The 12,584-nt window shown below is 40.7% G+C and overlaps 1 protein-coding gene across 3 annotated transcripts in view; it reads right to left on the bottom strand.

Annotated features, from left to right (window-relative positions):
• The window catches only part of Nmnat3 (nicotinamide nucleotide adenylyltransferase 3), a 129,652-nt gene that overhangs the window by 111,733 nt on the left and 5,335 nt on the right, over positions 1-12,584 (bottom strand). For 2 of the 3 annotated variants that reach the window (XM_013160017.3, XM_013160016.3), the window contains exon 2: positions 12,090-12,145. The exons of the other annotated variant lie outside the window; for it this stretch is intronic. The gene's annotated coding sequence lies outside the window, so the exon portion shown is untranslated. The remainder of the gene's footprint in view (positions 1-12,089; positions 12,146-12,584) is intronic. 3 annotated transcript variants of the gene reach the window in all.

Consider the following 12,584-nt stretch of genomic DNA (forward strand, 5'->3'; position numbering starts at 1 on the left):
ACCTAAATCCCACAGTTAATATTTTATTACGTGGAATTGTGTATTTGTCTATCCATTCATTAAACCAGCTTGTCTATTGATCCCTTTCACGGATACAGTAGCACACATAGCCCTACACAATTTCATACGTACATCACTAACTAAAGATCAATTCTGCTTAGCCGTTTTCCTCCCCTGGAACATAAGTAAAATGCACCATCTGATGAATTTTGACAAATGCATTTGCCCATGCTGCTCCAATCCCGATCAATGTACAGAACATTGCCTTTGTCCCTGTGTCTGTTTCACTCAACTTCTTTGTCCTTCTCCTTTAATCAACCGCTTTTTGATGTTTTCCACCAGTAGTTTGTGATATTTTAGAATTTTTAAGTATGAATAGAACTATACCCTGTAGTCTTCTATTTCTGGTTTCACTTAGCACGGTGCTTCTGAGATTCATCCATCTTTCTCTGTGAGTCAGCAACTTGCTCTTTTGTGTTGCTGAGTGGTATTCCGCTCTTGGCAATACCTGTTCACTCTCCTCCAGCTGAATTACCAGTAAAAGTAAAGATGGCCACGGAATCAACGACTGCACTGCAGTTACCCACCTTCGCTGTCAAATCTGTTTGTTCTGTGGGCAGAAGGGCTGAGCATACCCAGGGTTAGTACAGCCTGCTTGGCCCATGAGAGTGTGAAGAGCATATAGAGTGGACTTCACACTGTTCTAGAAAAAAGACAGAAAAAGCACAAAGTTCCAGAGTAGAGATTCCCAAAGTATGATGGGCTACAAAGCAGTTGTATGTGACAAGTTAAACATGTCAACAGATAACATATCTGTGTTACACATATGGCTCGCTGATGGCCTGTGGCACTAGTTTTCCTATATGAAAGAGACACTGGCACTGTATATCATTTGTCTTTTAAATAATTCTATTTACATGAAAACAATTCTTGATTTAAACAAAATCAGTAAACAAATATACAGGGGAGTAAAGATCAGGAAAATAACAAGGACTGCCACAGATGTCTGAGTTGTGGGAGACAGGAAAGCTGCAGGGGTCAATTGCATTTGCCTATTAGAATCACCTAGGTAGCTTTACAGTACCCTTGCCTTGCCCCATGTTCCAAGCCTATTGTGAAATTGGTCAAGGTACATCCATACAGCAATAGCCAGTTGGTTCTAATGTGCAATCTGGGATGAAAAACATATTTTAGAGTATAGCGATTTTCAAGGACCAGCACCATCACTTGGCACTTGTTAGAAAGTGCAGGCTCCTAGGTCTCATTCTCAGATCTACTCAATCAGAAATCAGGGCTGGATTACAACCATCTGGGACTTAAGAAGCCCCCAGGTGGTCCTGAGGCTTGGTGTTTAGATCTACTGCTCCATGTCTTGATGGCGGGACAAGTCCTGAGTGCCAACTCCCAAGCCTGAGATCTCTACCATCATGATACCATCCAACCAAGGTCAACTAGCTCTCTGATCTGGCTCCAGTGAGACCTTGCTCCTCTCTGTGACAGAGAGGGTGGGAATCAGATGATGAGCAGCTGCTGGCCAATTACCAAGAGGATGACATCCCAGAGCCTGCTATGTCTTAACCTCAATTAATCTACAGTCCAGTTAATCAGCCTCCAGAAAATCGAGTGTTGACTATAATCTTATTTTCACCATGATTTTTGATTATGGGTGACCTCCTTCCACTCCATTACCCTTGTTAATTGAGAATTGACTATGCAGTTAAAATGAATGTTTCCTCCACTAACAGAGCTGTACCAAATTCATTTTAAAGTCCCTTAAAGCTCAAAAAATTGTGATGCATCTTCAGATATATTGATCTGATACAATTCATTTCCCACAGAATTTATGAAATTATCACGAAGAGGTCACTTGTTGTGTATTCATATGTCCAAAGGCTTGTAGGAAAGAAACAGTGTTTCAGTTGAAGGATAACAGTATTCAGAGGACCAGAACAGTACTTTGCAAAGTTTAAGCTCTTGGTTTGCAGTGATGTCTGTTTTAAGAGATGCTTAATGTGAGACTTCAGATTTGGCAAAGTCCCTGGCAACAATGTTACCGTAAAGTTAGAGGACATAAAGGAAGAACAGCATTCCAAGTGTTGCTCCTCTTCATAGGCTGGCTATTGTGATAAGGAACAATACAATGCAAGAGCTCAATCAGGGAATCTGTTTCAATGCTATGTTTGAAAAAAGAACTTTCATGTAAAGCTAAAGAGATTACAGGTCCCCCCTCCAAAAAGCCCCAGATGCTAAGGAATCCGAAATGACAAATGTAAGGTCTCTTAAGGAGTATGTACCTTCAGAAAATATCTTAAAAAAAACCCCACCATGATTCTTTTTTGTGTGTGGGTATACTAACACAGCAAAAGAACATTGGCACTGCAGAGGAAAACTATGCCTGCCTGTTTGTGGAGACAGGCACACCCCATAAGAAGGACTTCAATGGTCAGGCATCAAAGAAGACTCCTCAAATATTTCTTATTTACTTGATTCAGGACTGGCTATAAATAGCCATTTTAGCCATTTCCTTGCTACTGGGACAAAATACCAGATACTTGCAATTTTAAAAAGGAGAGGTTTATTTTCTTGGAACATCCTGCCATGTTCCAAGGCAGGATGGTGGAGGGACGTGGAGGAGAGAGCTCACAGCATGGAGAACAGGAGGCAGAGAGCAGGGTGGAACCATGTCCTGCACCCATGGATTGGCCTCTTCTGACCAAGTTGGCCTACTGATACTGAATCAGCTAGTTCCCCCACAAATCAATCATCTTCCAAACTCAGGCAGCTTTTGGAGCCATTTGAGATCTAACCCATCACAACAGCTCAACGGAAGTGCCTATGTGATAGAGACGGTGAATCAGGGCTGGGTCTGACTTTCCCTGGAAGCCTGCCCCTTGCAGGCTGCCTGCTGCCTCTGCTGCCTACCTGGCCCTGCCACAATCAAGGTATCAAAATAAATAAATAAATAAATAAAAAAGACTAGGAATATAGCTCAGTGCAAAGACCCTGATTCAATGCTCAATACTGGGTGTTTTTATTATGAAAGATTATATGCAGAAAACTAGAGGGAGCAGCAGAACATACTGTCACATAACCAATCCCCAATATGTTTCCACATTTAGTTCACATTTAGTTCTAAATACTTTGTTTCTAAATACCAAGGCAGAGAAAAAGCTCCTTTTCTCTCTTTTTAATGTATTAAAAAATTTTATTACAGAAAATTTGAAATATATACTTCCCCCCGAAGTATTTAAGGTCCATTATAAACATCATGACATTTTTGTTTCTAAATACTTTAAACATAAAGGACACCTCCTAAAGTAAGACATTTTCTTACTTATCCACAATATTGTAATCACACCTGACAAAATTATAGCAATTAACAATAATTAACAAAAATGCCTTAATATCATCTACTACTAGTTCAAATGTTAGTGTATATCTTTTGAAAAATAAAGCACAGATACCGTTATAGTAACTCGAAGTGAATGGCAGATGTGAACGTCCCCACAAAGTCCCTAAGAAGCAAATGTGCTATACCTGAGGGCTCTATTATTCCCAGAGGTGCAGGAGGCTGGGATGGAGCATTTCCTGGAGTGGAGGCCCCCTCCTGAACACTTGGGGGGAACAAAGTTGTGCAGACCACAGTGTCCAAGTCAGTGTGGAGAGCAGCTGTTACTCTTCCCACAGCGGTAACTAGTTTTGGCCAGGAGGTGGCATGTGGAGCCACATGACAAGCACACTGAGGTTCCACTCCTGACACTGGGCAGCCCCAAGGGTAGCCAAAGGCCTGAGGGTACAGGTCAGGTCAAAACTTGTGATCAGAGAGGCCTGAATCCTATCAGATCCCCAGGTAAGGCTTCACCTGATGAGGTTGTAGGGTCAGCCCTGCTTAGCTCTGCTGTAAAATGGGGTTGCCTGGGATGGAAGTGCTCAAGAAGCAGAGGAAAAAGGCTTTACTACCTCTGGAGCACAGGGATTCCCATGGGTGACCACCCAGCTGGGCCCACTAGTATCTCCTACTGGCCACCTACCATCCTGAATGTCACTAGAGGTACCAGCTTTGGATCTTCTAAGATACTTGCCCATCAGCTACTCTATCTTCTATGTTAATGACCACCAGTGTTGACCATGACCTTCACTGTCCACTATTAACCTGCTAAGCATCTAATCCTCACCTGTATCTTCCTGGGTAATTTTGTGACATTACGTCCCTGCCTCTAAACTCTAATCTTTTGAAGTAGGCATGATTTTAGGGATATAATAGTTTGTCATGAGTGTTGTAAAATTACCCAAAAGCTAGTGGTTTGCAACAACACACACATTTATCATTTTATAGTTTACTATGTCAGAAGTTCAAAAGGAGTTATAATCAAGGCGATGGCAGGACTGCGTTCCTTCCTGGAGGAAGGAATTCCTGGGCTCTAGGAAGAGCCCATTTCTTACCTTGTACAACCTCTTTTTTACCCATTCCTTGGCTTGGGCTGCTGCTACCTTCCAGGTCATCAGTGTTCAGTCCAGCCTTTGCCATACTGAATCTTTTAGGTTGACTCTCTTGCCTTCTCCTTTTACTTACAAAGGACCTTATAATTCAAGGGGACATCTGGATGACCCAGGACCCTCTCCCGATCTTAAAGTCAGCTGATTAGCAACCTCAATTCCACCTGCAACCTTAATTTCCTCATGCTGTGTAAACTAAAGTATTCAGAAGTTCACACTGGACCATTTTGGGGAGGGTCATTATTCTGCTGCTGCAACAGGTGAGGAAACCGAAGCTCAGAGGGGTAACAGAGCTCACACAGTTATTAAGTGTTACCCTCCTAAGAATTTCAAACCCAATTCTTCTGCAAATTCCTTGTGTGACCTTAGAATGCTCACTTAATGCCTCTGGCGTCAGCTTCCTCCCCTATAAAACAAAAAACTATCTAACATTTCCTTCTGCAGCCAGTTCATGACTGGACATCTGGGTCTCCCCCTAATTACATATACAGATCAGAATGTCCATGACCCTACCAAGCCTTCATCTGGCCTGACCACACTCGGCACCCAGACTCAAGTACAAGAAAAGGGGAGATGCAGACACACAGTCACAGTGTAGACACTGCCTTCCCTGCTGGAACAATTTTGTCCTGGGAACCCGACAGAGATGTGGCTGCAAAGGCCTTTTGGCCCTCTACTGCTTCCGCCCACCTCTCACACCAAGCCCGCTACATAGATCTAAAGTGCTGTGTGTTTTCCTGCAAATCCCCAGCTTAGTGGGAAGTAAAGACTAGGGTTTCACTGCACAATCAAAAGAAGAACAGAGCAAGAAAATCAGCCAGTAAACAAATAGGGATGCAGAGGCTTGCTTGCCGAGAATTCTCATACCAAGGCAGAGAAAAAGCTCCTTTTCTCTCTTTTTAATGTATTAAAAAAATTTTTATTACAGAAAATTTGAAATATATACAAAAATGATGAGATTAACTAAATGCATGTTTTCTTACCTCTAGGACCACTCTCTCCAATTGAGGAACTTGTCAAAGCCTGAAATTTAAAACGAGTTACCATCCATGACAGGAAGTTCCACTGTGTCTGACCTGCGACCTTTTATCCTGAAATCTGCGTGGCTCCCCTACTTGTAATTCTGGATGCTCTGCAATCAAGATGGCTGGAAAAATTCAACCTTAGACAGCAAAGCTGATTGGTCCAGAGGTGGATACAAAGTCCCCACAATGCAAATTGTAGCTCCTTGTCAATCTGGACACTGGACTAAGTGTTTTCTGAGACCAGGAGCTATAAACTCCACAAGCCTGGAGCTGCCATCTTCCACAATTTACAGAACAAAGCCAACATAGCGGTATGTTGGGGGACTGAGGGAAGAGGTATTTTTCAGTATCTCTGCAACAACACTGTTTCCTGGCCACCTGCTCTTATGAGCTGAGAGCTAGAGGAGGTGAGATTTCTGTGTCATCTGAGTACCTGCTCTGATACCTGGAAGCTTTCCTATAACAAAAGTCACACTCTAGGCTTGTGAACCTAGTTGAGATGAAGTTTATATTTCTTACAACAGAAAGAAGCCTGAAAATACATCATCCCAGAAATCCTTATTTAAAACATGATGACAAATATTACTTGCAATTAATACTTTAACAAAATAATATCTATTCCTTAAAGAATACATTTCCTAACAGAAACAATAAAATTATGTGATTTAAGAAAATCTCCCCAAGAAGTGAAAATTCTGTTTTGTTGGTTTTTTTTTTTTTTTTAACCAGGACAGCAGTACATCAGTGGTATTTTAGGATGTGTGATGACAACTGTCCACATTGTCCCCTACCGCACAGCCCTGCCGGTGCTATTCTGAGCAGGACAAGCTGTCAGAGAGTCATCTCAGGCTAACTTGGGAGGCTGCACAAACACTGGGCTTTGGGTTTCATCCTCCATGTCTGTGCCTGAAGATTAGCCAGGTTCAAGGAGAAACTGAGGAAAGAACCATGCCTGATATCTCAGGCTGCCACTGAGATGCCACTAGAGGCAGAACACAGGCCACCCAGCCACCTGTACTCAGCTACCTCCCTGCTTCTCCTCCTCCCTCCTTGTCCAGACCTCTTCTTACAATATTGATACAGTTCTCCGTGCTGAGCAGTATGCAAATGAGCTACTGTGGTTTTGTGGTTGTCACTGTGACCTCGAGGAGCTCATGTCTGTGAGCAGAGGCCTGGAAAACACCACGCTGGAAGGAAATACAGGGTGCCTGGGAAGAGGAGGCCCACACTGGGTTGGCTCTTGAGAGAGGCTTCCTAGTGTGCTCCTTCACATGAAGACAGAATATGCATGTCACTCACTGTAGTGTTGTCTATAACAGCAATGTGCTGGAAGGAGCTCGGGGCCCACCCACAGGAAACTGATAAAGTCAGCCTGGTATAGTCACATCACAGACTGCTACACAAAGAAGTAGGCAGAGGGCAGAGAGAGGGAGACAGGAAGGAAGGGAGAAGAAGGGGAAGGCAAGAAAAGAGAAGAATAAGGGGAGAGACCCTTTATATATTTATAAAGAATCCATTTCTAGAACCATTGTTAGGTGAAAAAAAAAGCAGAATAGGATACTGTTTTGTACAAAAGGAGTTAAGTACTAAAATGTATGTTAACTTTCAAATACACAAAAAACCCAGTGATTGTTTATCAGCAGTGGCAGTAGAAGATAGAATGAATGAATATTTTAATTGTATAAATTTTATTTTCTTAGCTTTTATATCCTGTAAATATATCAGATATTTCAAAAAAGTGAAAAAAAAAAAAACAGAAACCTTTTGTGGCATTTCAGATAGTTCTCTTAGACAGGGTGGGGGACGGTGGGAAGAGGTGTTTTCCAATACCTCTGCAACACTGTCTCCCATTAACATGCTTTTCTCCACTGTGCCAATGACTTGCCTTCTATGAGCAGGGTCTATGTCCATCCCCTTGAACATAGGTGGGTCAGTAAACATGGCATAAGTGATGCTAGGAGTTTTGCTATGAGAATTATGGGGGTAGTCATAGGAAGTGAGCCAGCTTCTACATGGTCCTTTTGGGATATGTGTTTATGGAGCCCAACTGCCATGGTGGGAAAAGAACTAAGTCATAGGAAAAGGCAACCCAGCCAACATCCCAGCTGAGATCGCCCAGCCACTGTCAACCACCAGCCACTCAGTTAGGAAACCTTTAAAGTGGCTCTGGCTACAGCCACCATCTAACTGCCACTGCATGAGAGATCCAGAAAGAGAACTGCTTTGTCGAACCCAGGAAATTCCCAGAAATATGAGAGATAATAAAAAGATTACTAAAAGATTAATAGATAATACTGTTATGTACTACTATGTTTAACTATACTATGCCTGATGATATAGACAATTCTATTGAAGATAACAAGAGACATCATAGTAACCATTGTAGGTCACCTTGAGGTGTGGTTTTATATGACTTTTTCATTTCATGTTTATCTAGGAATTTGTTTTTTTTTGTCTTTCTTTGCTTTGTTTTACCCTCTAATACAGAAAGGATAGATATACATATAGAAACTCATGCCTGTGTAAAACTTCTAAACAGTTTATGAGAACTGATTATATAATGCATGATGAAATAAACAACTACTTTGAAGAAAAAGAGACACTATGGTACCTACTGCTGATTCCATAGCATCATGATGTGAAATCCAGCAATACAATTATTCTTTGGTCAGACTGATTTTAGTCTGTTTTGTTTTGTTTAATTTCAACATATGTGAAGGCATGGGCAGCTATTTTGAAGAGAATGAGAGACACTATGACAGCCATTGTTGACTTCCTTATTGTCTGGTCTTGAAGACCTAATGCCTTCATCATCCTGTTCGGATCAGTTTTGTAATATGTTTTTTTGTATGAATTCATTGTATGTGAAGACAATTATTTGGAAGAAAACAAGAGACAATATGATAGATAGTGAAGATCTCCAGTTGTCTTGCTTTGAAATCTGTGTCTCGGGCTGGGGATTTAGCTCAGCGGCATAAGCACCTGCCTTGCAAGCAGGCAGTCATGAGTTCAATCCCTGGTACCGATAAAAATGAAAAAGACAAAAAAAAAAAAAGTTAAAAAAAGAAAAGAAATCTGTGTCTCTTACGTTACTTTCTTATGTTCTGTTTTGTTCTGTTTTGATGTGTTTAATTTTACCCTCTTTAAAAAAATAAAAATAAATTTAAAAAAGATTAATAGAGATTAATCAAATATTATTCAAAGATTAACATAAAGATCATTTTGTTTTAAGCTTCTAAAGTTTTAAGTAGTTCTTGGTTTCTGTCCCTGCTTCCCATTTGACTTTCTATGATGGCAGCTTTCTGACAAGATTATAACAATTACCCATGATTCCAAGAAGGTAGTAGAAACAGTCTGATGGGGAAAGTGTTTAGCTGGCCTTGAGAATGAAGGAACAGCCTAGAACAAATGGGACAGGCTCACTTTGGATGTCTCTGAAAGCCACAAGAGGAATCATGCAACAGGCTACCAGAAAAAGAGGAGATAGGAGGGAGAGAAGGATGTACAAAATATATACACAAAGATAACAGTAGCACCCATGTTTATAACAGCACAATTTGCAATGGTTAAATCTTAGAAACAACCCAAATGTCCACCAACTACAAAATGAATAAAAAAGATGTGATATTTTTATATAATGGACTACTGCTCAGCTATAAAGAAAGATAAACTCGAGGCTTTTATAGGTAAATGAATGCATATGGAGACCACACTCATAAGTGAAATAAATCAGACTCGCATGTGTAAACATTGTATTGTCTCCCTGGTGTAAAAAACTGAAAGATTAAATAGGTTCCAAAATGTACAATAGATATTGTACAACTGAAAGGGGAAGAAAATGAAAGAACACCTGGGATGAGGGAAAGGAGAAAGAAGGAAGGGAAAATACACACAAGATAACGATACTACTAATCTGTTAGTTTTTTAAAAAGAAAGATTTGTGCCTTCATTGTTTGATCATTTTTTCATGCCTATATCTTGTCATCTGAACAACTACTTTGAGGATAACAATACATAATGCATTAACCATTGTTAATCTTCTATTATGTTGTCCTGACATTCTGTATCACCATTTTTGTTCTTTTTCATTTAAAAAAAAAAAGTGTGGATGAAATCACCCAGGTGGAGGGACAGACAAGGAGGCCAAGAGCACAACATCTCCATTTTTCTCTGAAAATGCCAGCAGAGGGAAGGGAGCAGGAAAAGAAATCTACGAAGAATGGGCAGAGAGGAAAATCCAAGCATAGCTCAAGAGGTGGGCATGGTGAGAGCCTCTGCATGTTGCACAGAAAATATGGACTGAGAAGGCCTGCAAAGTTTGGTAATGTGGCGGTCACCAGTGACCACTGAAGAGCAGTCGTCCCAGAGAGGCAGAAAAAAAAATCAAAATTTCAATATATTTCCATTAATACAAATAAGTTCAATCAAACGTTAAAAGAGAATAGCACATTTTAAGTTAATTGTTCAATCATCTGAGCAAAAGGAAAAGAAATTAAGAAGAAATGAAAAGAAAAATCAGAATTTGCACGACAGAAGGAAAATGTAAGGGAGGCAAAGTTGACAAATTGAGTAACTCGTTCCATGACACAGGGGTGGCTGAAAAAGCACCAGGTGATTAAACCAGCTGCCTCTTCAAGTTCTCTTTGTTTTTTCTTCTGGTGAAACTGTGAAAGGTTCTTGTATTGACCATTCTTAGCATTGGTGGGGACAAATTAAAAAGATGCAGGCACAGGGTGAGTCCATAGGCTTCACAGAGGCTGGATTCACTGCACAGTCAAAGCAGAGCACGGTGAGGAGTGGGATACAGGCTCTATGATCATTCAGAGGAGTCTGCCCCACGTAGAGGGCAGGGGAACAGGGCGTGAAATGGGGATTTCATGGACTGCATCTCAGACTACAATTTAAAGGGAAATGGCTTCATTTCTCCAAAACATCAGGATCTTGAAGTCTTCCTATAAAAATTCTAAAATGCCCATAACTCACAGCATACCAACTGTAGCCACTAAACCCTACTGAATTTATTGCATGAACATTTTAAAATCATCTCTTGGAGTAAGACCTCCATTTGTGGTGGCAAGTATTTAAACAAACTTAATAAATATATGGAGACCCTTTCTGGAATTGATATCATGCTCCAAATTGCTGCTGTTACTCTTCCTTTATGCTTAGGGAGAAAAGAGAGGGAAAAAAAAAAAAACAAAACAGAACACGTGCAACTACAGATAAATTAAGTTGAAATGTCAACACAGTTGAGAAGAAATGTCTCAAGTGAGAAGATATTGTGATGTAGAGCTTACCAAGTCTTTAATTGGAGATGGAATGTTTTGATATAAAGGTGACGACTACGAAACGTTTATCACAGTAACTAAAGCCATAACTACTGAAATTCTCTGCCATCCTTTGGCCTCAGTGTCCATATAGTATATCCAGTATTAATATTAAAACATAGCACAAACATAAACCATCAGTTGATACAGAGGATGTTAAATGCTTTTCCCCCAATACATTTTTGTTTTAAAATGACCTTAGTGTACTAGAGAAATAACAGGAATAATCAAATCATGACAAAGGGGGTGATGTTGCCACAATCCAGATACTCAAAGTCTCTTTAAAAGTGTTGGATCTCAAACTACACAGCTGCAGAACACTAGTTTTTGGCCACTTCAGTAAAACACTGGCAGCCTATGGTAATACGTAAATTTTCTTTTCATAATTGGGGAAGGGGTTGTACTACTTATGCGGTCTTCAGTTTGGTGTAACCAGGTCTGTGACACAGCATGTAATTATGAATTTGGTTATCTTCCGTTTAGTACCCTGGATATCTATATTATTTAGGGAATAATGTTACAGTACACACTGCCAGGGATGTGCCCTGTGTCTCAGGCTTTGCCATCTTAGGGCAAACCAGCTGGCTGCACCTGTGTCTCTCTGCCCTGAAGCTTTAGCTGGTTACTGGAACTTCCAGAGGACCCAAGGACTAATTCTTCCTAAGTAACCATATTCAACCAATGAGTAGACAGGAAGAGTGTATACATACACGGTCTCCAACCATTGAAAGAGGACAAATCTGGGGCAGGTGTTTCGAAGACCTCTACGTTGGTAACAAGCTTAAGAGTACACTCATTTGGCTCATTCACCTATTTCTTGCTGATGCTTCCTGAGATTCCCTCCTACTTAAATTCAAATCCATGTCTAAAGATGTGTTAGGACATCCCATTGTCTGGCCAAATGAATGAGCTTATTAGGCACTTGGCTTTGGCCAGCGTTAGGCTAGTAAATGGGCACAGGAAGAACTGGCAGTAAGAATGCAGTGTCCTGCCTCTGAGGTGCTAGAACACCAAAGCCTGAAGGCCAAGAAAACAGAAGGATGCAGGGTGGAAACTTCATCAGTGAGGAACCCAAAGGTCGCAATCCTCTCCCGCTTTTCCCGCAACTCTGATACCAGGCAGGCCAGTTTCTTCTTTAATTTAAAACCCTGAGAATCAGTCTATAGCACCAGGGTAAGCAGCCAGGGAACCCAGCATATGACCCTGGACTACAGAGATGGAGGCAAGGAGCCAAGCCTACCTTAGAAACTGTTGATTGAAAGATTGAATTCAGGATAAGGCCACAAATACGGTGCCCTGAAAATAGCAAATAGCAGAACAATCGTTATTCAACTTGGCTCATGTTAAGACTTAAAACAAAAACACGGGAATAATAAAGCAATATAGAAAGTTTGAAATAGTTTTTTAAAAGTATCCATATTTCGCACTGTTCATATGCGACTCTTGTCTCTTTGGAGGGCTCCCTTGCAGATGGTTTCCTGAGTGCATTTTTAATGCAATGGCGTCCTGCTCATGTGCATGTAAAGTTTTCCTGTGTTACTAACCTTCACGTTTTTTAAGCACTGTATAATATTTCATCAATCTGGTATCCCTGTATTTTCAGTATCTTCCTATACTGTGTATTCAGGTCACGTCTAAGCTTCCATTGTTATAAGTAATGTTGCAGACAGTAACTTTATACAATGGCTTTTTCTACTTTTCAGGCTATTTTCCTAAACTAGAATTCCAGAAGCCA

The sequence above is a fragment of the Cavia porcellus genome, unplaced genomic scaffold, assembly GCF_034190915.1.
Source record: "Cavia porcellus strain 051 isolate PalLab524CR breed Dunkin Hartley unplaced genomic scaffold, mCavPor4.1 scaffold_5, whole genome shotgun sequence".
Lineage (NCBI taxonomy): Eukaryota > Metazoa > Chordata > Mammalia > Rodentia > Caviidae > Cavia > Cavia porcellus.